We start from the raw sequence: 27,828 nt of genomic DNA, 5'->3' as shown, positions 1-27,828 counted from the left end.
GGACTTTGTATGCGGGGGGGTTGGGGGGGTTGGACCCTATTTTTGCCAGAAGATCCACTCAGAGTAGTATTATACATAACTATGCTTATGAGTTTTATACTTTGTAGACGTATTCATTTTTTTTCCATATCGCAGCCACCTATGTAGCACTAGCATAGACAGCACAAACGTTAGAATTTATAAATTGCACATTATATTATCTTCCAATGCAAGGAAAGTGGGTAACATTGTTAGCCATATTAAGTGATTTTTTTTTCAACGTTCCTTTTCAAAAGCAGATCTTCACTGTACCCCCGTTTTTGTTCACCCTTGGTTACCGGTATGTGGGTTCAGCACATTTCAGATACTCTTGGATGGGGCCTAAGGCAATAACGTCACCATACCTATGGTGGGGCCTATGGGAGTGACATCATCTCGGCTCCGGCCAATCACAGCACCAGAGCCCATGAATCCAGAAGTAACTTCGGTGAAAAATGTTGGCCATGGGAACAGAGTTCGGATGGCACTGCAGGGCATCGTTCTAAGGTAAGTATTTCATAATGAGCTAGTATGCAATGCATACTAGCTCATTATGCCTTTGTCTTGCAGGTTTTTTTATTTTTTATGGAGGTTTACAATCTCTTTAATGAATGTAAGTGACAGCTCCCTCAGTTCTATTAACCCCTGCCGCACCAGAAGATTATGGCGGTGGGGATGGAAGGGGGTAAACGATGAAGGAGAATTTCAAAGAACTAGGCGCAAGCAGCAGAAGGGACACAAATCATGTCCTCCTTTCTACTGACTTTCGTGTTTTCTAGTTAGACTACAATTGGGGTTTGATGCTGATACCAGAATTAAAGCTGAATCTGAGATAAACACATAGGCCCAGATTCACGTACGACTTACGCCAACGTATCTTCTGATACGCCGCGTAAGTTCTCGGATGCGCCGTCGTATCTGTGCGCCTAAATCTCAATACAAGATACGCCTGAATTTTGGCTTGATCCGACCGACGTAAGTCTCCCAAGCCGTCGTATCTTGGGCGCATATTTACGCTGGCCGCAAGGGGCGCTTCCATTGATTTATGCGTCAAATATGCAAATGAACGAGATACGCAGATTCACGAACGTACTTGCGCCCGTCGCTGTAATCTACTCCGTTTACGTAAGGCGTACTTCCGGCGTAACGTTACGACTCATAAAGCAGGTGTAAGTCATGTTAGGGTATGGACGTCGGAACTGCTGTAGGATTTTACGTCGTTTACGTAAGTCGTACGTGAATGGGGCTGGGCCTAGGTTACGTTTACATCGTACGCATTGAGCCGTCCTATCTTAGGAAGTATATACGACGTAATTCTGAGCATGCGCGCGCATGCGCCGTTCGTTCGGCCCTTCATTTACATGGGGTCACGCTTCATTTTAATACAACACGCCCACTTCCTTGCTACTTTGAATTAGGCGGGCTTACGCCGGCCCATTCACGCTACGCCGCCGTAACTTAGGGAGCAAGTTCTTTGTGACTACTATTCTTGCCTCTCTATGTTACGTCGGCGTAGCGCATATGAGATGCGCTATGCCCGCTCAAATATACGCCGCTCTACGTGAATCTGGGCCATAGATGTTATACATGTAAGGAAGCTGTTTTACCTGCCAAAGGATTTGTATTTTGGTCCATCCAATTCTGAGATTTACACATATCTGCTACAGAGTAGAGTTGAGCTGTAAAGTGTAAACTGTAAAGTTCGGGTTCGGTACGGACTTTGGGATTTTCCCGAACTCGGACCCGAACCCGAATAATTGGAAAAAGTTCGGGTTCGGAGTTCAGGAAAAAAAAAATGCGCGGAGGTCCCCGCAAATTCAATAACCAGACCCTTTAGGTCTGGTATGGATATTAAGGGGAACCCCGCCGTCAATTTAAAAAAAAAATGACGTGCGGTTCCCCCTAAATATCCATAACCAGACCCGTTATCCGAGCACGTTGACCTGGCCGGCCGCAGAAAAGAGGGGGGGACAGAGTGCGGCCCCCCCCTCTCCTGAACCGCACCAGGCCACATGCCCTCAACATTGGGAGGGTGCTTTGGGGTGTCCCCCAAAGCACCTTGTCCCCATTTTGATGGGGACAAGGGTCTCATCCCCACAACCCTTGCCCGGTGGTTGTGGGGGTATGCGGGCGGGAGGCTTATCAGAATCTGGAAGACCCCTTTAACAAAGGGGACCCCCAGATCCTGACCCCCCCTGTGTGAAATGGTAATGGGGTACACTGTACCCCTACCATTTCACGAAGTAAGTGTAAATTCTTGTAAAAAAAAAAAAAAACACACACCGTAGAATAAAGTCCTTTATTAATAAAAAAAATATAAAAACTCCAGCGATGATAATCCACTCTTTCCCAGGCTTCCCGCTCCAACGTTGTCCCGATCCAGTGACGGGTGCGGGTGATCTCCAGCGATGAGAAGATCCATCCATCCAGAGCGCAGCATCGCCGACCTCCTCTCACCGCTGGACACAGCCCAGCGAATGACGCGCTGAAGCTGTGACATTACTTATATAGGGGAGGCAGGGCCCCCAAAGCACCCTCCCAATGTTGAGGGCATGTGGCCTGGTGCGGTTCAGGAGAGGGGGGGCCGCACTCTGTCCCCCCCTCTTTTCTGCGGCCGGCCAGGTCAACGTGCTCGGATAATGGGTCTGGTTATGGATATTTAGGGGGAACCACACGTCATTTTTTTTTTTAATTGATGGCGGGGTTTCCCTTAACCTCCCTGGCGGTATGATTCTTTCAGAAAAAACATGCTGAAAGCGGTACCATTATTTGCAAGGAAATTTGGCGTTTTATACTGTAGGTCTGTCATTTTTAGAAATAACTCACTTAAATCTGACCAAACAAGCTTCTAATAGGCATCCCGGGTATGACATTTTTTTAAAAACAAAATTATAAATTATAATATAATAAATAATTATAAATAATTATAACAAATAATAATATAATTATAATAAAAATTATTCAATAATGTAATCAAATCAAAATCACTGAAATTTGCTCAGTTGCAGAATTGTTGCTGTCATTATTTTTTTTTTTTTTATGACGAATTTCCCCACAAATCTCTATCGCACAATTCTGCAAGTGATTATAATTTATTATTGCTGTTTTCTAGCTGCTCTAAAACCATTTTTGACATAAAGGGACACTTTTGGTTGCTATGGACAATCTACAGTTTGCAGGCAGAAAGAAACGTTTTTATTATATAAAATGACATGCATGACACAGGACAGACCACTAGGGACAAGGGGGGTGTGTTTTTTTACATACAGTACTGTAATCTATAAGATTACAGTATACTGTATGTATAGTGTTTGTTTACTTTTTTTAATTTGGCGCCGTTCTCCGTCCCCGTGCGTCGTAACGTCGCAGGGAACGGAGATCGGCGTCACACGGAGGCACTGTGTGAATCGAGCGAGGTCCCGCTCGCTCACACAGCGCGGCGGCATCGCTGGATCCAGGAACAAGGTAAGTAACTTTGCCTGTGGATCTAGCGAGGCAAGCCCGAGTCTGACTCGGGGTTACCGCTCGCAGCAGGAAAATCTAACCCCGAGTCAGACTCGGGAACACCGCCAGGCAGGTTAATATCCATACCAGACCTAAAGGGTCTGGTTATTGAATTTGCAGGGACCTCAGCACATTTTTTTTCTAAAAGTCTGTGTCCCATTGACTACAATGGGGTTCGGAGTTCGGGTTCCTGAACCCAAACTTTTTTTTTAAAGTTCGGGTTTGGACCCGAACCCGAACATCCAGGTGTCCGCTCAACTCTACTACAGAGCACACCCCTGCCTGGTAGGACAGGAAACATTAAATTTAGATACTCATACTGTTTGCAGGACATTAAATGACATACAGTACGTAAGGATCAGTGGTGTATTTAGGTTTTGTACTGCCCTAGGCCTGACTAAACACACGCACCCCTAATTTAAATATTACCCACCCCTTCCTAACAAGGCCACACCCCTTTTGGTTTTAGACCCGCCCTGTCAGTGCAGCCTCATCAGTGCCCTTCAATGCAGCCCCATCAGTGCTGCCTTATCGATGCGGCCTCATTAGTAGTTATCAGTGCAGCCTATTAGTGGCCATCAGTGCAGAATATCAGTGCCGATCAGTGCAGCATATCAGTGCCGCCTCGAGGCCATCAGTGCTGCCTTATCAATGCAGCCTCATTAGTGCCCATCAGGGCAGTTTATCATTACTGTCTCATCATTGCCCATTAGTGCAGCATATCAGTGTTGCCTTATCAGTGCAGCCTACCAGTGCCACCTCATCAGTGGCCATCAATGCAGCCTCATCAGTGGCCATTAGTGCAGCTTTATCAGTACACATCAGTGCAGCCTTAATGTCATTGGATTAGTAAGATTACTCTTACCTTGTAAGATATTTGGACTTTTGTTTGCTGCAACTGATTGTAATCATAAGGATTATTTCACTTAGTTGTCCAAAATGTCCTCACCGACCGGTATTATCATACCAGCAGGCAGCAGTGCGGCCGCTTTATGGGGGCACCAGACTGATTTGTCTCCTGGACTCTGCCCCCCAGTCCAGTCTGCCCCATAAGACTGGCACAACACTAAAAGTGTAGCACAAGCCAGCAGGGACTCTTTTCGAAGGGGAGGCCAGAGAAGGCTGCCCCTTTACAAATGCCGCCCTAGGCCTGGGCCTTGTCGGTCTAGGCCAAGATACAGCGCTGGTTTAGATACAGAACTGTAATATTTTGCATCGTTTTCATCTCCCTACTATTCAGACCACAACATTTCAGCTTGTCTTTAGAGAATTACTTTTGTTTTGTGTTTGGCTCCGATGTGTTTTTTGCATAGATATGGTCAGAATGTTCAAAAAAGATCTTTCTATTTTATAAGTGTACCCTAACAGACAAAACCATTTCATTTGACGTTATTTAGAAGCTATCAATGAAATGTGACTTTTCCTAATTAAAAATGTATTAGCTATCAAATGAAAAAAGGAACAACTTAATTAGACTTCTTAATATGTATGTTCTGCTTCGTGACTTGCAAATTACAGAATTGCCTTCTTTTCAATACAGAGAATTATTTGTTGGTGGTGAGGGGTCCTTGTTGTCTAAACTGATATTTACAAGCAATATGCCATTTCTAGATATTCCGATAGCATTCAGCCTACTCACTACTACTGTGATGTCTGCAAATTCCTTAAAATGAAAATAAATTCTAACAAGCACTAAATATTTGTTGAAGCTATCCCTTGGCATAGAAAAATACCAATCACTTTTCCACAGTCTGAATTTCATTTGTGTCATTCCCCAGGCCACTCTTAAAGGGGTTGTAAACCCTTGTGTTTTTTCACCGTAATGCATCCTATGCATTAAGCTGAAAAAACACCTTGCCGTGTCCGGCCCCCCCTAGCCCCCGTTTTACTAACCTGAGCCCTGAATTTGCATGGGCGCGATCCTGCTTCTCTGTCTCCACAGCTTCTCGGCTCTACATTGGATAGATTAATAGCAGCACAGCCATTGGCTCCCGCTGCTGTCAATCAAATCCAATTACACAGTAGCCAGGGGGCGATGCTGAGTCATACACTTGGCACTATGGACGCCGAGTGTATGACACGGGAGCGCGACTGCGCAATTGTCAGTTAAAGCGACGCAGTACAGTACAACTGCGGTGGGCAGTTGGAAACTAGTTAATGTTTACTTTTGCCACATATTTCTTTTAGCGAGATCTATTATGAAAGATTAGAGGATAAAAATAAAACCTAAAAGATAAGGGTTGGACAGCAAAGAAAAAGTAAGATACAAGTGCAAAAAATGTGTTGGTACCCTTACAGCTCATTGAAACAATGCTTCATTCCATCTGAAAAGTAGTTAAAATAAATTGTCTTGTGTATACGTGTATGCCATTAGTATATCATAGAGTGAAGAAAAGAAAATGCGAAATACATTATTGCTTATGCTACAATAATATTCTAAAATGGCCTGGACAGATTTGTCGTGGATCAGCAGGATAATGACCAAAGGTGTGCACAGCCTATTGCATTATGGGTGTGCACCCCACAGCTCAAACATACATTCCTTTCTCTGCAGCCTCAGCTGCACTGGACAGTGAATGAATGGGAAGTGCTCTGTGCTGAGCGGTTTCCTGTTCATTCATAAACTAGAACACAGTAAACATAGTTCACTGTGTTCATTTAGAAAAATAAGGGGCTGGTAAATTACATATTGATTAGCCCCTTCCCCTGCTCTCCATCCTAAAACATCCCCTGCCGCCAGGGCCGTCTTAATAGCACCATGGGCCCCTGGGCAACTTAATGCTCTGGGGCCCCTAAAATGGAGGTAAACAGACATCAAGTAGGTAGGAGGCAGACAAGCAGAGCTTCCCCAAAGCACTCTGACCCCTCTACACCCTAGATATCCCCCCAGCACTCTGACCCCTCTACAACCCAGATATCCCCCCAGCACTCTGACCCCTCTACAACCCAGATATCTCCCCGGCATTCTGACCCCTCTACACCCCAGATATACCCCCAGTACTCTGACCCCTCTACACCCAAGATATACCCCCAGTACTCTAACCCCTCTACACCCCAGATATCCCCCCCAGCACTCTGACCCCTCTACACTCCAAATATCCCCCCAGCGCTCTGACCCTTCTACACCCCTGATGTCCCCCCTACACCCTAGATATCCCCCCCCAGCACTGTAACCAAATACCATAAGATACCCCTTGTATTGTGACCCCACTACATTCCTGATACCCCCTACACTGTGGCCTCTCTAGATCCCTACCTTCGAGTCGCGAACATTCAAGCTGTATGGGGCAGGGTCAGAGCATCACTGGCGCTCCAACCCTGCTCCTCCCTGCTGGCTGTGAAATAATAGGTATCATTCTGCACAGCACGGTGCACCGCTGCCAGCCTGCCTCCCCTGTGTATCTATCACTCTCAGTGCCATCATGGGGCCCCCAAATTTGGGGCAGTGTGGGCTCAAGGACCAGCTGCTTTGGGGAAAGTGCAGGGGCCCCCCATGCAGCTGGGGACCCTGGGCAGTGCCCAGGTGTGCCCTCTCATTAAAGTGGAGTTCCACCCATTTTTTTATGTTTGTCTGTGCTGCATGCTCTAATCTCATAGTGTTCAGAATGGACAATTTTTATTTAATTTGTTGCTTGTAAATACCTTTATTTTGTAGTCCTTCATTACTTCCTCCTCCTTATTTGCCTAGGCTATTTGCAAGGGTTTCTGGGATAGGCATCATGTTTCCCAGTAGTCCTTGCAAACCTGACTGAAACCTATTACATTGCTTGTGCACTGAGCATGTGCGACATATGCAAAGCTGAAATCCAGGAAGTCATACAGTCTGGCTTCATGATGTCCACACTTAAAGCGGGGGTTCGCCCTGTTAAAAAAAAAAAAAAAGTTTTTTTTTATTAGACAATTAAATTCGGCATCGTAGCGCGAGCTACGGTATGCCGGTCTTACATTTTTTATGCCCGTACTCACCGTGCTATCGTTGATTGAAGAATCCGGGGAATGGGCGTTCCTATGGTGAGAGAAGGTGATTGACGGCCGGCCGTGGCACGTCACGCTTCTCCGGAAATAGCCGAAATAGGCTTGGCTATTCACGGCGCCTGCGCATAGCCTGTGCGCAGGCGCTGTGAATAGCCGAGACCTACTCCGGCTGTCTTCGGGGAGCGTGACGTGCCAGAGCCGGCCGTCAATCATCCTCCCTCTCCATAGGCACGCCCATTCCCCGCGGGAGTCGGATTCTTCAATCAACAATAGCACAGTGAGTACGGGGATTAAAAATTTAAGACCGGCATACCGTAGCTCGCGCTACGATGCCGAAAGTAATGGAATAATGGGGTGAAGGAGGGTGAACTACCGCTTTAAGATGGCCACGGTCTATTTCTAGATTATAAATCTAAATGCTGTAACAACCTAACAAAACGGACCTTAGTTTACAGACTAACTTTACTAGAATACATTAATATTGTGTATTACAGGGGTATTTATATTTAAAAAGTGAAATTGTGGGTGGAACTCCCCTTTAAGACAGCCCTGCCTGCAGCCAGGGGAGAGGGGAGAAGAGAAGCCAGCAGCACTGCAGTGGGGGAATCGGCACTGCAAAGAGTGATTAGGGTCTTTAGGGTGCACGCCTATGATAATGACCCAACGTGCCTAGCAAAAAGTATCCGAGAATGGCTCAGAACAAAACATATTGGCCTGGATTCAAGAAGCAATTGCGCCTGTGTAACCATAGTTACACAGCGCAATTGCTTACTTGCCCCGGCGTAACGAATGCTCCTGATTCAGGAACCTTGTTACGCCGACTGCAGCCTAAAATATGCGCGGCATAAGGCTCTTATGCCCGCATATCTTAGGCTGCATTCTTGCGATGGCCGCTAGGTGGCGTTCCCGTTGTGCTCAGCGTATAGTATGCAAATTGCATACTAACGCCGATTCACAACGTTACGCGAGCCCTGCGTACGCAGTTTACGTTGTTTCCGTACGGCGTTTTTCGCGTAAGGCTGCCCCTGCTATTAGCAGGGGCAGCCAATGTTACGTATACCCGTCGTTCCCGCGTCGCAAAATTTCAATTGGACGCCATTCACGTTCACTTTGAAGCAAATGACGTCCTTGCGAAGTCATTTGCCGCAATGCACGTCGGGAAAGTTTCCCGACGGAGCATGTGCTCTACGATCGGCGCGGGAACGCGCCTAATTTAAATGATCCACGCCCCCTACGGGATCATTTAAATTGCGCGCGCTTATGCCGGGCATTTTGCCGGCGCGCCCACGCAATTTACGAAGCTACTGCTCCGTGAATCAAGGGCAGCGCAGTAAATTTGCGGGGGCGCAGGGCAAAAACGCTGCCCTGCGCCTCCGTAAAAAAAGCGCAATTGTACCTGAATCTAGCCCATTGTAAAGTGGCTTTCTATGGCTGAATCCTGCCAAACATCTATGGACATCTATGAAAACTGAAACAGTCTCATTGAGAGCTACAGAATTTGCTTGTATGCAGTGATTGGCTCTAGAGGGTAAGCAACAAAATATTAGGTCAAGGGAGCCACAATTTTTGTACATGCCATTTTCATTTGCTTTATTATTTAAAATATTCTGTTGCATCAAAACAAGGCAAAGTCTTGTTTTGTTTTTATGGAATCTACAATTACGAATGCCAATTAATTTAGTCAATGTCAAGTTATTTCAGCGTTTGAAATAAATAGACGAAACCATTTAAATAGCAGAATGTTCCTCCTGCTTTCAACTTTTAACCTTTCACAAAATGTACCATTTAGAAATTTTGTATAAGAACTATTGTCTCTAGAGAGCCCAAAAGGTTGTTTTTTTTTGCGGATTTGTTCTTTTTGACTAGCCAGAAAGATGCAATTTAAATCAATTTCTATTTACAAATTAAATTAGGAGTTGATATTTTCTAGTTTTAAAAAACATTTTAAGAAAAAGGTCTTTAGGCTGATGCATGCTAGATGGGTTGTAATGCATCTCCAGCACAGCAAAATACATGGAAAGTGGTCCTAAACACTATAGTAAACAATAAAGTATTACTCTGTTTTTTCCATTAAAAATGTTACCTAAAGAGCCTTCATGTCAGCATTTCCAAAGCATTTGAAAAAACTTTAAAGAGGAACTGCAGTCTGCTCACATAATTTGGAATAAAAACATCTTTGCCATTCTGAAGCTTCCCTCCAACCACTTTGCATATTATTTTATATATACTGTGATTCTGTACTTGCCAAATATGCCCCACAAACCTCCCTCCACTGAGTCTGGCTGCAACCATTTTAACTGGGCAGCTGAAGCTGCTGCCTGTTCAATTCCTGGATTTACACAGACACACAGAGTCACACCTTCAGCTCTGCAGCTCTCATTGACCCTCTTATGACTCACCCCCTCCCTTCCTGGGAAAACTCTCAGGAGAGAGAGAGAGAGCTGTGCATGATTTCATAAGCCTAGGCTAATGACCAGACAATAAACAGGAAGTGGGTTGTATAAGGTATTTACTGGTAGAAAGAAAATGTTTTACTATCCAAAGTTAAAACAACAAGGGCAGAAGATCTGCCTTTGGCACCATTCCTAAAGTTTTTTTTATTAAAATAAAAATCATCTCTTCTGGGGGTGCGTCGCCTGAGATCTCAGCTCCTCCTCTTCTGTGTCTGCCCCAGCAAGCTGCTTGCTATAGGATCAGATTTGTGGGCTCACTCCCAAACCAGGCTCTGTGTGCCCATAGACACACACAGTGCGGCTTGTCCCCTTCCCCTGCTCTCTTCTCACAGCATTTGACAGACAGTAGCAGAGACCAGTGGCTCCCAGTGCTCCCGGATCCTCCTTTGAGAAGAGAAAGACAGGCACAGCGCTGGATCAATACAGGACTCTTTTTTTTCCCCAACAGGGAATGCATTAGAGTAAAAATTGATGCATATATATATATGTTCCTAAATGATACGATCAAAAGTTTAAAGACACCTTGTAGCACTACGATTACAGTAGCACGCCATAGTAGCTGGGATATGACCATAGACTGTAAATATGTTATCTTCCAGCAAGTTGTTGAAGAGGAAATTCACTCTACAATTTGTTTTTGTTTTTCTAAAACCCCTTTACCAAGTAAGCTGGATTGTCCCTAAATCACATACTCACCTGACCAGCTACTGAAGTGTCGACCTGCTGTGATCTGCTGCCAAGGTGCTACAGCCCGAATCCTGCAGTGCCATATTTTTTTGTTTGATGCTGTGGAAGTTGACTGCCTCTTCTGGGTTCAGGCAGCTGGGCCCTGATAATGTGCACCAGCTCTGCCCAACGGGCCACTGTGTGTCCATGCGCCTGCAGCCTCCTGGCATATGTGACATGGTATCCCAGGAGGCTGAGGGAGCAGGGTCACACCATTCAAACAAATCAACATCAAAACAAAACAAAACAAAACAAAAAAGTTAATTGTTTATAGTTCAGAAGGGGACGTAACACGGGTAAAGTGGATCTGGGGAGTAAAGCCAGTCCCTGCTGAATGGCTATCTTCCTTATCAGGCAGTTAAAGTGATTGTAAAAGTCTCTTTTTTTTTTAAATAACAAACAGATTTATACTTATGTGCCCTGTGCAAAAGAATTGCACAGATCGCCCGTAAACCTCCTTTTCTTGGGTTCCCTGCCGACCCTCCTGGCTCCTTCCTGTACAGGGAGTGCCCAACTATAGAAAGAGGCTTTCTATGGAGGAGCCTCCTTTTCTCGGGCCCACTGCCGCCCTCCTTGCTCCTGCCCTCCAGGAAGTGCCCCCCATAAAAAGAGTCTTTCTATGGGGGAACCTCCTCTTCTCGGGTCCCCTGCTGACCCTCCTTGCTCCTCCCCTTGAGGGAGTGCCCAACTATAGAAAGACTCTTTCTATGGGGGAACCTCTTCTACTCTGGTCCCTTGCTGACCCTCCTTGCTACTCCCCTCCAGGGAGTGCTCCTATAAAAAGAGGCTTTCTATGGAGGAACCCTCTTTTTCCCGGTTCCCCTGCTGACCCTACTTGCTACTCCATTCTAGGGAGTGCCCCCATAAAAAGAGGCTTTCTATGGGGGAACCTCCTCTTCAATGGTCCCCTGCCAACCCTCCTTGCTCCTCCCCTCTAGGAAGTGCCCCCATAAAAAGAGTCTTTCTATGGAGAACCTCCTTTTCTCGGATCCCCTGCCAACCCTCTTTGCTCCTCCCCTCCAGGGAGTGCCCCCAAATAAAGAGGCTTTCTATGGGGGAACCTCCTTTTCTCAGGTCCCCTGCTGACCTTCCTTGCTCCTACCCTCTAGGGAGTTCCCCCATAGAAAGAAGCTTTACATGGGGGAGCCTCCTCTTCTGGGGTTCCCTACTGACTTTCCTGGCTCCTCCCCTCCAGGGAGTGCCCCTATAGAAAAAGGCTTTCTATGGCTCAACCTCCTCTTCTCAGGTTCCCTGCTGACCCTCCTTGCTCCTCCCCTCCAGGAAGTGCTCCCATAGAAAGAGGCTTTAAACACGTGTAAATGTGGTACCTCGCATTTAGCCGTGTTTTGTTTACAGACGTTTTTTCATGTTTGACTATTTGAAAAAAAAAAAACATTTCCAAACGCAAACGCCGCTAAACGCGGCAAAGCTGACGTTTTTAAACTGTCAAGTTAAATCATTCAGGAGAGGTTGTAAAACGTCCCGTGTACATTAAGCCCTAATGTCCCTTTGTGTAAAATAATAATAAAAAGTCCAAACACATACGATGAAAAAACGCCATCATGTGTTTAAATCCATAGGCCCAGATTCACAGAGAGCACAGCGCACATTACGCCGCCGTAGAGTAACCCATGTATGCTACGCCGACGCAGCGCAGAGAGGCAAGCATGGAATTCAGAAAGCTAGTGCTCCCAATGCTGCGCCAGCGTGGGTATCAAAGGCGCATGCCCACGTAGGTGGAAGTGTGCATGCACCGTAACATGGACGCATCCCCCTGCTCACAACCACGTCGGAACAACTGCCTAAGATACGCCAGATCACTGTGTACGTCGTGAACGTAACCTATGCCCAGCTAGACACACGTCCTACGTAAAATGTGCCGGCTTTTGTTCCTTGGTGCAGACCTTTGCATGTCTGCTGCTGGGTTGCACCTCCTTTATGGGGCATAACTTTACGCCACACGTACAACTTACGCGCACCTGTCGTAGCCTGCGTCGGGCACACGCAGGTTCGTGTTTTGCCGTATTTCCCTCATTTGCATGTTTGAATAGCTAATCAATGGGAGCGGCACTATGCGCCCAGCCTAAATGTGCGCCCACTCTACGCCGGCGTAAGCAAGTTACGTCAGCAGAGTGAAGCCTATTTTTAGGCGCATCTCTGTTTGTGGGTCTTGCGCACAGATACGACGGAGCACATCTGCACTTACGTCGGTGTAACTTGATATACGTCGGCGTAAGTGCTTTGTGAATCTGGGCCATAGTGTGCTCTTATGAAATCTTGCAACAGTGCCAACACAAATCCCCAGACTGTAAAATGCACACTACCCATCAATCCAGCGACCTTTATATTACTAAAGGTCTATAAGCGCATTGGGTTAACTCCTTCAAATCGATCCCACCATACCCCTTCATATGTTCTTATGTTACTTGATGCATTTAGATTTGAAAAGTGGGGAAAACGTATTACACTGATAAAGTCTTTAATGGCTTTTATATACAGTATAGCTGCATGTATTAATATTGATACAGAGTGGGAATCTATATTATTTTGCATCTATAAAGATTCCAGCTGAATCTATTGATGGAAAAGGTAGTAAATTTAATCCAGTATTTAATTAGAGACGTAATTACCGAGTCTGACCAACAAATGAGTTTTGTACTGTTTTTTCATAAATCAGACTTGGGAGACCAAATGGCCTTATTTAGTGCGTAATTTATTATGGTTTAGTTATTCAAATTGGCAAATTTATTGAGGTGTATATATGCCGTTCTGGAGCTCTTGTAAATCTTGCTGTTTTATAGTGTTTGTAGAGGTCCAGGAAACACAGTTTGCTTTTTAATGTCTTTTTCATAGAGACTGGGGGGAAGCAGATTGCTACAACAGAGCATTTAGGAAATCTCCAATCAAACTGGCAACATTTTCCTCGCAGAAAGCTGGATATTGCAGCAACGGCTCACCATTCTTGCTAAGTAGATAGGGAATCTTTCCAGCATGAACAGCAGACTCCATTTATCACTCAACCACAGCACAGCCTAACACAGGACTGAATATCGAGATGTTTTCCCATTAATTTTCTGACCACCAAAGTCTGCCCTGCACTTACCTGCTCTGTGTCACAATGATGACTCCATTCATCCATGGAGGTGAACCGACCATGTCATTCAAAGCCTATCTAGCTGCTGGGTATGTGCTTGGTGGTGAGCTATATGTGCACTATGCAGATTATCTGAAGCTCTAATGCAATAATAATATATATATATATATATATATATATATATATATATATACACACTGGCGCAGATTCTTAAAGACTTACGACGGCGTATCTCCAGATACGCCGTCGTAAGTCCGAATGGCCGCTGTCGTATCTATGCGCCTGATTCATAGAATCAGTTACGCATAGATTTGGCCAAGATACGAGCGGTGTAAGTCTCCTACGCCGTCGTATCTTGATTTCCGTGTCGAATATGTAAATGAGCAAGATACGCCGATTCACGAACATACGTACGCCCGTCACAATTAGTTACGCCGTTTACGTAAGACATACGCCGGTGTAAAGTTAAAGCTGGTCTCTAAGTGGCGTACGCGAATAGGGCTGTGCGTAAGTTACGTTCATGTCATAGGCAGTGTTCGACGTATCTTAGGCATTCTATCCAACGCATGCGCACTGGGATACGTCCACGGACGGAGCATGCACCGTTCTTTCGAAGCGTCATTTACGTGGGGTCATGTTTAATTTACATAAAACACGCCCACCTCTTCATCATTTGAATTACGCGCGCTTACGCCGGCACATTTATGCTACGCCGCCGTAACTTAGGACGCAAGTGCTTTGTGAATACTGCACTTGCCTCTCTAAGTTGCGGCGGCGTAGCGTAAATACGATACGATACGCCCGCTCAATGTAACGTCGCCCTACGTGAATCCGGGCCACTGTGTATATAAAACTTAGCTTTCAGTATTGCTATTCTTTCCCGACCATACTTCCCTATTAGACCTTTGCACTATGTTGCTGTGTTGTCTGCAGATCCCCTGATATTCTGGTTTAGTTGTGGCCAGTGGCTTCTCCAACTTTCATATGTAGGGGGGGGGCGTATGGGGGGACAGGGACAAAAGTAGGGGGGGGGGGGCAATTATAAAATGCAATTATATATATCCTGGGCCCTTCACTTTTGTTTTGGGGCCATTTATTATTTATTACTGGACCCTTTCATGTGGTCTGCAGTGAGCCCCCTTTCTACTGTATTGGGGCCCCCAGGGTGGCAGAAAACAAGAGATATGTCACCAGCACACTAGGAAAAAATATAAGGGTCCAAAGTAGTGGAAGAACTACCAGGGTTGCAGAGTTTGCACTTGTGACCGGACCCTGGTGTTCTGCCACTGTGAGGTTCCCCAGCCTCCTCTTGCAGTCCTGCCCCTGCTATTGACAGCACTAATCTGGCGTCTGTCTCCTTGACAGCGGCGGCAGTCTATTAGGAGTGCTGGTGACATTATGGCTACATGCAGGCAAAGGCTGGCACTATTGGTTGTAGAGAGTTGAGCCCCCAGCTAGTCACCTAGCAGCAGTAATGCTGTATAACCTTCTCTGTTTACATGCCGATTGGGATGTGATCCAGGTGATGCTCCCAGTCAGATCTAATAAACACAGTGGCCCAGATTCAGTAAGAATTGCGCTTAAATTACGGAGGCACAGGGCAACGATTTTGCCCTGCGCCCCCGCAAATTTGCGCCGCTGCCCTCGATTCACGGAGCAGTAGCTCCGTAAACTTTCTAAAACCATTAGAAATTGTCTCGGGTGTGTTTGAAATCCCACATGCCTGATCCTGCCAGAAAGCCGACACTGGAAAATATCTCACTGCCTGTGATTAGCCGGGTGCAGTGTCGGCATCGGGCATGTGGGAGTTTGAACACACCTGAGCCTATTTCTAACAACCAATTGTGTTGACCCCCTTGTGCATGAGCCCATCAGCCCCATTAAGTAACCAGCACTGGGTCCTAATGTACTGCTGCCACTGCCACAGAGACAGAGACCAGTGCCATCAATAGCCGGGACTGGGACAGGTCCACAGTGGGAGGATTCCCCCATCCACCTATAATGTGTAGATGGAGGAATTGGATCTTTTTTTTTTTTTTAGCATTCAACCTAAAAGTTGAATAATAAAAGTGATCAATGTATGGGCTGCCTAACTGTTAAAGGGGTTTTCCACCCATTTTGTAAGTTTATTAAAAGTCAGCAGCTACAAAAAGTGTAGCTGCTGGCTTTTAATAAACTGACACTTACCTGCTCCACGGTTCCAGCGACGCGCCGGACGGGGCTCCGCTCCTCGCCGGCCGACGTCTTCATGCTCAGTGTGGGCACCCGGCCGTGACAGCTTTCGGCTTCACGGCCGGGCACCCACTGCGCATGCGTGAGCGGCACTGCGCATGCGCGAGCGGCGCGGCCCGGCGAGGCGCCGTCTGATTGGACAGGTGATCGCCGAGGACCTGTCACGTGTCCTGGGCGATCGCCTACAGCAGCCCCTTCCTGTAGGTGATTAAGCTTAATCGCCTAGGCGATTAGGCTTAATCGTCTGCCCGGAAGGAGGAAGTGGGACAGGAAGTCCCACTCCTCCTGAAGCCCCCACTCCCCCCCCAAAAAAATTAAATGCCAAATGTGGCATGTAAGGGGGTGAGGAGTGGGATAAGCGGAAGTTCCAAATTTGGGTGGAACTCCGCTTTAAGGCCAGCTATAGACAGTTTAAATCTTGGCCGGTTCAGCAGGAACTGGCTGAGATTTGAACCATTAATGAGCAGGCGGAATGTACCAAGTTGATCGATCAACTTGGGCACACAGCCTGCCGGATGCTCTTATGATTATCACTAGCAGTTGCTATATCTAGTGATAATCACTGTTTGTTGGGAGAATACAATTGCTGGGCAGGAAGGATTCCCCTGTCAGCGCTGACTGTGTTGATGGGGCAATCATGCACATTTATTTCCTGCAATCTGTGGTTGCAGGAAAGAAATTTGTACCATATATTGCCAGCCTAACTTAGGGTGACCAGACATCCCCAGTTTCAGGGGACAGTCCCCTGATTGAGGACACTGTCCCCGGACCAAGTCTGTCCCTGGTTTTGTCCCCAGATTGGATTTAATAGGGGGCAGGGGCAATTTCAAAGACAGTGGGGCAGATTCAGGTAGCTTTGCCCATTTTTTACGGAGGCGCAGCGCACCGTTTTGCCGCTGCGCCTCCGTAAATTTCCTGCGCTACGCTTGATTCATGGAGCAGTAGCTCCGTAAATTGCGTGTGCGCTCCGGAAAACTGCCCGGCGTAAGGGCGCGTAATTTAAATGATCCCGTAGGGGGCGTGGATCATTTAAATTAGGCGCGTTCCCGCGCCGACCGTAGTGCGCGTGCTCTGTCGGGAAACTTTCCCGACGTGCATTGCGGTAAATGACGTCGCAAGGACGTCATTTGCTTCAAAGTGAACGTGAATGGCGTCCAGCGGCATTCACGATTCACTTACGCAAACGACGTAAAATGTAAACTTCGCGACGCGGGAACGATGGGTATACGTAGAATTGGCTGTCCCTGCTATTACCGACGTACGCAAACGACGTAAACTGCGTACGCAGGGCTCGCGTAGGGTTGTGAATCTGCGTTAGTATGCAATTTGCATACTATACGCTGACCACTACGGGAACGCCCCCTAGCGGCCATCGTAAGAATGCAGCCTACGATATGACTGGCATAAGAGCCTTATGCTAGTCATATCTTAGGCTGCAGTCGGCGTATCGAGGTTCCTGAATCAGGAGCATTCGAAATGCCGGTGCAAGTAAGCAATTGCGCTGCGTAACTATGGTTACGCAGACGCAATTGCTCTCTGAATCTGGGCCAATCAGTGCAGAATTAAAATAAAAAAAATAGAATTACACCCCCCCCCCCTACTAGCATAGGGGGGGTGTATTATTCCCATTATCTGAGCCCCTTTTTGATGATGATGTGCTGGTCGGAGTGGAGGGAATATTTCTTCAGTTTCGGGCGCATGCCCATTTAGCTTCGCTCGCATGTTCTTCTGCCTTGGCTCAAATCCTGGCTAGCTACCTGCCTATCGCCTTGCCTTCCCTGGCGGAGTGATCTTCCTTCGCTACCCATCCAGTAGTAGCTGGGGCCCGAAGAGTGAGACTTGAGAGGCTGTGAGGTGGGCGACGACGGGCAGAGAGTCGCTGATTGTTGCCATTACTAGTAAAGAAAAAATATGTCCCCGGATTTAATTTTAAAAATCTGGTCACCTTAGCCTAACTGGAACTGAAAGTTTGTGAAGTTCAGTGACCACAGTGTACTGCAGTGTGCACACTCACCCACAGGTCCAGGCTGGAAGGAAAAATCATTGTCACACAGAGGAATCTGCAGCTGCCGATTTTCATATTACCTGCCCACACATCCCCTCTCTTCAGATACAGCTGCACGCTGGGGATAGTGTGGGCAGGGTTGAAAGCCAACGGGAGGAATAGGGGCAGGAGGAGCTGTATTCCTCTCTGCTCTCCTGTCCGTGAGGGGAGGGAGGGGGTGGGTGTGTTCACTGGGCTGTGTAAGAGTGTCATAGACACGTGGCTCAGCCTGCAGCCGTGGCTATGCAAGCGCTGCTCGCATTATGCATTGCACAGTGTCAGTGAGCAGAGGGAGGGGGAGAAAGTCAGCAGGAGCGGTCAGGGACGCTCTCCCTCTCAGGTGAAGCTGTGTCAACTCGGCGCTGGCTCCAGCAAGATGCGGGACACCTGCACCTACATATACAAACTGTGTTTTAATTGAGGGGGCACATTGTGGGGCACAGTATAATTTTGGGGGGTCATGGCCCCATGTGGCCCCCCCAGTGATGCCACTGGTTGTGGCTTTCTATCATGTGACAGTCTGTAGAGTCTGATGTAGACACCCCTCTGTAGTCTTTGAGACTAATGCAAATTATGTACCTTCCTTCACAGCTCTGATGGTGGGTGGGATGGAATACATCCTAATTAGCATTCAGTCCCACCCAGTAACACCTACAGGAAGAGTCCAAACCTCCCAAGTCCCGCCTCACAGATTTGCATGTGATAAAGGGAGACATCTTTTAGTACATGCACCAAATATTGTATACTAGTTATATATATATCAAAAATGGTATTGGTATTGTCCCCTTACGTCCCCTTACGTAGAATAATATTTGTAGTGTAGCAGGTTTCTATGATTGTATGCCACTTCAGCGATTGAGAGGAGTTGAAATACGTCTTTCAGGGACTTCATTAAACCTTTTTGTCAAGGGAATAGCTTTATCTTGTTTTTCTTCTGCTTGAAGCTGCCAACTATGACATGGCCTCGGAAATATATATTTAGTTTTTTTTTTTTTTTATAACTGACTGTGAGAGAGATCAGCAATTAATCTTTGCTCTCTCTGGTGTCAGATAGATGTCAAAGCCATTGCATTGGGACCCTGCTCTGCACTAAATGGATAAGATATAACATCTATTGCAAAGCTGGGTGAATCGTCAATGCCCAGTGCTTCAACACTGTAGGTCCTGCTGGAGAAGATAGCATTCTAAGGCCACATCAACCCCTGGGCTGCTCAGGAATAGAAGATTTAGATCTAGAAAAGATTAAATAATTTGTGTGATTCAGAAACACTTTACAGAAAGCATTCCCAAAGTTAGAAAGCCTAACAAGAATTCTGTCAATTGCACAGTGTGCAGTGCTAATGAAATATATCTAAGCATACTTCCCAATTTTAGAACTAGAGAAAGATAGACATCTCTTCCACCAGCTCATGGAGGAGTGGAAGAGGACTCCAGTAGCAACATGTGAAGCTCTGGTGAACTCCACACCCAAGAGGGTTAAGGCAGTACTGGAAAATAATGGTGGCCACACAAAATATTGACACTTTGGGCCCAATTTGGACATTTTCACTTAGGGGTGTACTCACTTTTGTTGCCAGCGGTTTAGACATTAATGGTGTTTTTTTTTTTTGAGAGGACAGCAAATTTACACTGTTATACAAGCTGTACACTCACTAATTTACATTGTAGCAAAGTGTAATTTCTTCAGTGAAAAGACATAATAAAATATTTGCAAAAATGTGAGGGGTGTACTCACTTTTGTGAGATATTGTATCATAAAACATATTGCAGCTTTGGCCTGTTGCCACCAGGTTGAATCCCTTAGGACAGACTTTCCTTTTAAAAATAAGGTACCGTACAATATAAACTCGAGTATAAGCCCTTTTTTTAGGGCTGAAAATACCCCCCTCGGCTTATACTCGAGTCAGTGTACCTGAAAATGATTGACAGGCTGCTGGCGTCCATTGTTTAAAAGTCGCGGTCTCCTCCTGGTCCCTTCCGTGATAGGCGTTTCTCAGCAGACACAGTTTGCCTATCACGAACGTTCTCTCATCCTCGGACTCAGTTTCCCAGCAGACACTGTGTTCAGTGTTCCGCCAATCACGGACTTCTTTTCATCCTCGGACAAGAGGATGTCCGTGATTGGCAGAACACTGAACACAGTGGACTAGATTTACATAGATTAGCGGATCTTTAGATCTGCGTAATCTATGTGATTTACGATCCGCCTGCGCAATTTTGCGAGGCTAATGCAGTATTCACAAAGCACTTACCTCGAAACTTGCACCGGCGGATCGTAACTCCCCCGGCGGAATTCAAATTCCGCGGCTAGGGGGAGTATACAATTTAAATGAGGGGTGTCCCCGCGCCAATTTAACTGCGCATGCGCCGCCGGCGAAATTTCCCAGTGCGCATGCTCCAAATGACGTCGCTAGGACGTCATTGTTTTCAGCGTTAACGTAAATTACGGCCATCCGTATTCGCGACCGACTTACGCAAACGACGTAAAAATTCAAAACTCGGCGCGGGAACGACGGCCATACTTAACATTAGCTACCCCTCATATAGCAGGGGTAAATATCCGCTGGAAAAAGCCGAACGCAAACGACGAGAAAAAAAGCGACGGGCGGGCGTTCGTTTCTGAATCGGCGTATCTCCTCATTTGCATATTCGTCGCGAGTAAAACACGAAACGCCACCTAGCGGACAGCGGAAGATTGCAGCCTAAGATCCGACGGTGTAAGTCACTTACACCTGTAGGATCTAAGGGAGATCTATGCGTAACTGATTCTTATGAATCAGTCGCATAGATCCGACCGTCGGATCTCAGAGATGCGACGGCGTATCAGGAGATACGCCGTCGTATCTCTTTGTGAATCTGGCCCATTGTCTGCTAGGAAACTGAGTCCGATGGATGAGAGAACGTCCATGATAGGCGGAACTGTGTCTGCAGAGAAACGCCTATCATGGAAGGGACCAGGAGGAGACCGCAACTTTTAAACAATGAATGGACGCCCGTAGCCTGTCAATAATTTCAGGTACACTGACTCGGGCACAGTGAGGCTGTAATGGGCACAGTGAGGATGGGCACAGTGAGGTTGCAATGGGCGTAGTGAGGTTGGGCACAGTGAGGTTGGCACAGTGAGGTTGCAATGGGCACAGTGAGGTTGGGCACAGTGAGGTTGGCAAAGTGAGGTTGCAATGGGCACAGTGAGGTTGGGCACAGTGAGGTTGGGCACAATGAGGTTGGCACAGTGAGGTTGCAATGGGCACAGTGAGGCGTGCAAATAGGCATTGTTGACCCTTTTTTCCGCTTACAGTAGCTCCTGCATTCTCACCCTAGGCTTATACTCGAGTAAATAAGTTTTCCCATTTTTTTGTGGTAAAATTAGGTACCTCAGCTTATACTCGAGTATATACGGTACCTAGATTTGTGCTAAATAAAGAATATCACTTACTAAACAGGTACCTTTTGTGTTTTGTAATTTCATAATTTTGATACATTTCAAAGAGATCACTTTTTAAGCCCCAGCAGGCAAAGTAGTAAAATATTACTACTGCATATTTCATTCATTTTATTCACCTGCAAGATTGTTTCTTATCAGTTTTCATTAGCTGTGGTCTAAGAAATTAAAAACTTTCCTTGGAGAGCCTCGGATTAAATGTCTGAATTTCAAACAAGTAATTATTCGCCTCTCGGTAATAATGCGATAGAGCCAGGAGGAAAGATAAAAATGACATATTGTTGCGCATTGTTGCAGACTCTTCTGGAGAAGGGATTGAATTATATTGTCCCAGGAGAGAAGCTGACATAAAGAGATTCCACTACAAGCAAGGCATTCATTCTGAGCAACAGATCAGCCATCTTGTGCCAGACATTCTAATGACACTGCCATTACTTTTCCATGCCATTGGTAAGGGATGACTGAGCTGTTCAATGATGCCCTTCATTTGCTGATATCATCCGTCATTTGCTAAAGTTTTCAGAGCTTCGAGATATTTTATTTTTATAGAGCATTTATTTGTTATTATATTTTGCAATGCTCCCATGATCATAAATCTCTTTAACTGCAAAGTTGCAAAAAGCCTATATAAATAATAATGGTATTATACAATAAAGTCTAACATCGAATACATATTTAACTTGTTTATGTAATTTAAAGTTTGCAAAATGTTTAAACCTTCAGCTTTCATTATCATCCAGACTAGTTTAGGCATTTTTCGCCCCGAGTGCCACACACTGAGGGTTGTCAGACCAGCGTCTTCTGCGATGTTAGCCTTAATTAAAGCTGACACCATGGGAGATGCCGACCTGACAACCCTCAGTGTGTGGCACCCGGGGCAGACTTCCCCCTCTCTGCCTCAGCACCCACCCAGGATCTGTGTGATGATACGGCCGGCTCTCCTGTGTGATCCCCTGCACAGGTGAAGCTGCATTCCTGGTCACTGGTGAGGCTGCATTCCTGATCACTGGTGAGGCTGCATTGCTGGGCACTGGTGAGGCTGCATTGCTGGGCACCACACTGGTGAGATTGCATTTCTGGGCACAGGTGAGATTACATTGCTGGGCACTGGTGAGGCTGCATTCCTGGGCACTGGTGAGGCTGCATTGCTGGGTACAGGTGAGGCTGAATTCTTAAGCATGGGTGAGGCTGCATTCCTGGGCACTGGTGAGGATGAATTCCTGGGCACTGGTGAGCCTGTATTCCTGGGCACTGGTGAGGCTGCATTGATGGGCCCTGGCGAGGCTGCATGACTGGGCACTGGTGAGGCTGCATTGCTGGGCTCTGGTGAGGCTGCATTGCTGGGCACTGGTGAGGCTGCATTGCTGGGCACTGATCTGGCAGCATAGATGGGCACTGGCAATTCTGCATCGCTGGGCACTGGTGAGGCTTCAGTGCTGGGCACTGGTGAGGCTGCATTCCTGGGCACTGGTGAGACTGTACTCCTGGGCACTGGTGAGGCTGAATGCCTGGGCACTGGTGAGACTGCACTCCTGGGCACTGGTGAGACTGAATGCCTGGGCACTGGTGAGGCTGCATTCCTGGGCACTGGTGAGACTGCACTCCTGGGCACTGGTGAGGCTGAATGCCTGGGCACTGGTGAGGCTGCATTCCTGGGCACTGGTGAGGCTGAATGCCTGGGCACTGGTGAGGCTGCATTCCTGGCCACTGGTGAGGCTGTATTTCTGGGCACTGGTGAGGCTGCATAGATGGGCACTGGTGAGGCTGCATTGCTGGGCACTGGTGAGGCTGCATTGCTGTGCACTGGCGAAGCTGCATTTCTGGTCACTGGTGAGGCTGCATAGATGGGCACTTGTGAGGCTGCATAGATGGGCACTGGTGAGGCTGCATAGATGGGCACTGGTGAGGCTGCATAGATGGGCACTGGTGAGGCTGCATAGACGGGCACTGGTGAGGCTGCATAGATGGGCAATGGTGAGACTGCATTGCTGGGCACTGATCAGGCTGCATTGATGGGCACTGTTGAGGCTGCATAGATGGGCACATCTGAACCCTGCATTCTTTATATAGCACACTCCTGAGCCCTGCATTTTTTATGTAGCGCACTCCTGAGCCCTGCATTCTTTATGTAATGCACTCCTGAACTCTGCACTCTGTTATTTCTCTGTCTTATCTTCATAATATTTGGTAGTCATATCTCAAAAAATTCCAAGAAGTATATTTTTTTAAATCTTTATTTATGGACAAAATGTGAGAAATAATGTTTATATCATACAATTATTCCATAAACACATACCACATATACATACATGCGGCCAGATTCACAGAGCAAGTACGCCGGCGTATCTACTGATACGCCGGCGTACTTTCAAATTTCCCGCGTCGTATCTTTAGTTTGAATCCTCAAACCAAGATACGACGGCATCTGGGTAAGATCCGACAGGCGTACAGCTTCGTACGCCTTCGGATCTTGGATGCAATACTTCCGCGCCCGCTGGGTGGAGTTTGCGTCGCTTTCAGCGTCGGGTATGCAAATTAGCGATTTACGACGAACCACGAACGTACGCGTGGCCGTCGCATTTTCGAACGTCGTCTGTAGTCGGCTTTTTCCGGCGTATAGGTAAAGCTGGTATTTTGCAGCGTATACATAGACTTGCCATGTTAAGTATGGCCGTCGTTCCCGCGTCGAAATTTGAAATTTTATTTTTTTGCGTAAGTCGTCCGTGAATAGGGATGGACGTAACTCACGTCTAAGTTAAAAAAAATGACGTCGTTGCAACATCATTTCGCGCAAAGCACGGCGGGAAATTTCTGGACGACGCATGCACAGTTCATTCGGCGTGGGGACGTGCTTCATTTAAATGAAACCCGCCCCCCTGATCACCGATTTGAATTAGGCCGCCAGAGATACTCTACGCCGCCGTAACTTACGGCGCAAATTCGTTGAGGATTCGAACCAGCCCAAAGTAAGTTACAGCAGCGTAGCGTATCTCACATACGCTGCGCCGATCTAAATCTCTGTGGATCTGGCCCATATAGTTTACCATTTGGCAATAAAAAATGTATAAAAATAAATGTCCCTGAATTTTTATTTTAAAAATCTGGTCACCATAGCTTAACCATAATGGAAAAAAGGCACATGTGTCTCAAATCCAGTTATTAGGTGATGCAAGAGCCTCCTCCCAAAGAAAAACAAAACATTATTATACCTCCAATGAGTTAGCCAAGGCCTCCCGTTTTTGTTTCTCCCACGCTCCCCCTCCCAGACAATGCAGCCAAATATGGGAGGGTTTCAGCAGTACAGTCAGTGCTACCAATACAGAGAGCAATGGGCAGGACTAGGAGTCCAAGTCCCCAGGTACTGATTGATAAGCTACAGGCTATTAATCCGCAGTGACAATGCAAATACAGTGCCTTGAAAAAGTATTCATACCCCTTAAAAATTACTCACATTTTGTCATGTTACAACCAAAAACTTAAATGTATTTTATTGAGATTTTATTTGATAGACCAAGACAAAGTGGCACATAATTGTGAAGTGGAAGGAAAATTATAAATATTTTTCAAAGATTTTACAAATAAATATGTGAAAAGTGTGGAGTGCATTTATTTGTATTCAGTCAATACTTTGTAGAACCTCCTTTCTCTGTAATAGCACGACTAATAGTTGTCCTGTGGACAGATTCTCCCACCTGAACTGTGGATCTCTGCAGTTCCTCCAGAGTTTCCATGGGCCTCTTGGCTGCTTCTCTGATTTATGTTCTCCTTGCCCGGCCTGTCAGTTTAGGTGGACGGCCATGTCATGGTAGGTTTGCAGTTGTGCTATACCCTTTACATTTTCTGATTTTTCAAATTTTTACATTTTCACAAAATGTTCAAAGCTTGGGATACTTTTTTTATAACCTAACCCTGCTTTAAACTTCTCCACAACTTTATCCCTGACCTGTCTGGTGTGTTCCCGGGCCTTAATGATGCTGTTTATTCACTAAGGTTCTCTAACAAACCTCTGAGGCCTTCACAGAACAGCTGTATTTATACTGAGATTAAATTACACACAGATGGATTCTATTTACTAATCAGGTGACTTCTGAAGGCAATGGATTCCGCTAGATTTTAGTTAGGGGTATCAAAGTAAAAGGGGCTGAATACAAATGCACGCCACACTTTTCAGATATTTATTTGTAAAAAAAAATGAAAACCATTTATCATTTTCCTTCTACTTCACAATTAATGTGCCACTTTGTGTTGGTCTATCTCATAAAACCATAATAAAATACATTTACCTTTTTGGTTGTAACATGACATAATGTTTCAAAATTTCAAGGGGTGTAAATACTTTTTCAAGGCACTGTAGCTATTCCCCATGCAACAACTTCTCTTCCCATTATAATGTAAGCAGGAACAGCCTACGTTTCAGTGCTGCTGTTTATTTTCAGCCTCTTTGCAATGGCTTCCTCTCTACATGCACAGCGGTTTTGCACAGAGCAACCCCAATTTTCCACTTCTCATGTCCCCTGCTGGCACTCCTAGCTCCTCCCCCCTTCTGAGTGCCCCCCTAACGTGCTGCTCTCTTTGGGGGCACTCATGCATGCGTGTTCCTGAGCTGCCTTTGTATTTAGCTCAGTCTTCTCACTGGCTTGTTATTGACAGCAGTTGGGAGACAATGGCTCCTGCTGCTGTGTCTTAGCCAAAGAGGAGACAGAGACCCCGGAGAGCTACTGCTCTTGTGCTCATCGCTGGATTGGGATCAGGCTCAGGTGAGAATAAGGGGAGGGGGGACTGTGGGGGAACTGCACACTAAAACATTTTTTTACATTCATTCATAGAATACAAGAAGGTAACAATCTTTCAGCCTTTAGAACCACTTTAAAGCTTATGTGAGGCCCCGTACACACATCCGAGGAACTCGACGGGCAAAACTCATCGTTTTGCTCGTCGAGTTCCTTGTGAAGCCGCCGAGGATCTCGGCGAGCCAACTTTCCTCATTGAACAACGAGGAAATAGAGAACATGTTCTCTATTTGGCCCGACGAGTTCCTCGTCGGCTTCCTCGGCCGAACGTGTACACACGGCCGGGTTTCTCGGCAGAATACAGCTCCGATCGAGTTTCTGGCTGAATTCTGCCGAGAAACTCGGTCGTGTGTACCGGGCCTCAGATTTTAGTGATTGAGTTTACATATACTTTAAAGCAGAGGATCACCATGACAGCCAGGGAAGCTTGCATTTTACAGAGGGCAGCCTGTAAGGGTTTAAGGTTCTGAAGCTAGGGTCCTTCCTTAACCGTTACATATGATTGTAAGGGGTTAAGAGTTTCAGAGCCAGTGTTATTTCACTCATTTTAGTAGAATTCTAAAAGGTCTTACATACATAATTTCTTGTATGATTTTATCTCTGAACAAAAGATTATACATGCGAAACATTCCTTACTAATTGCTAGAAATATATCTTTCCTTTTGTTATTGTTCTCACAGGTTTTGTTTTTATATAGTCTATTACATGTGAGACATTCCATATTAATTGCTAGAACAGTATTATATATTATTTATCCATATTTTCCCTATCTTGTACTTTCCTCCTTTTCCAATTATATTATGCAGCTGTTGTTTTTCACTTACTAAGCCTTTTTAATGAATAGAAGTTTGTTTTTAACGAGTAAGCCATAATAACTTATCTTTACAGAACACATGGGGCCAGATTCAGATACATTTACGTTGCTCCACGGCAGCGTAACGTATCCCATTTACGTTACACCGCCGCAGGTTTACAGCGTAAGTGCCTGATTCACAAAGCTCTTACCTGTAAACTTGCGGCGGTGTAACGTAAATCCGCTCGGTGCAAGCCCGCCTAATTCAAATGGGGCGGGCACCATTTAAATTAGGCGCGTTCCTGCGCCGAGCGTACTGCACATGCTCCGTCGGGTAAATTACCCAACATGCATTGCGCTAAATGACTTCGCAAGGACGTCATTGGTTTCGGCGTTAACGTAAATGGCGTCCAGCGCCATTGACGGACGACTTACGCAAACAACGTGATTTTTTTAAGTTCGACGCGGGAACGACGGCCATACTTAACATTGCTTAGAACACCTAGGGCTCAGCCCTAATTTTACGACGCGTATCTCGACGGAAACTACGTAAAGTTAGAGCAACGGGTAACGCGGACGTTCGTGGATCGCCGTAACTAGTCATTTGCATATTCTACGCCGACCGCAATGGCCTCGCCACCTAGCGGCCGGCATAGAATTGCATCCTAAGATCCGACAGTGTAAGTCAATTACACCTGTCGGATCTTAGGGCTAGCTATGCGTAACTGATTCTATGAATCAGCCGCATAGTTAGGAC

The sequence above is a fragment of the Rana temporaria genome, chromosome 7 (genome assembly GCF_905171775.1).
Source record: "Rana temporaria chromosome 7, aRanTem1.1, whole genome shotgun sequence".
Classification (NCBI taxonomy): domain Eukaryota; kingdom Metazoa; phylum Chordata; class Amphibia; order Anura; family Ranidae; genus Rana; species Rana temporaria.
This window is presented reverse-complemented; position numbering follows the sequence as displayed.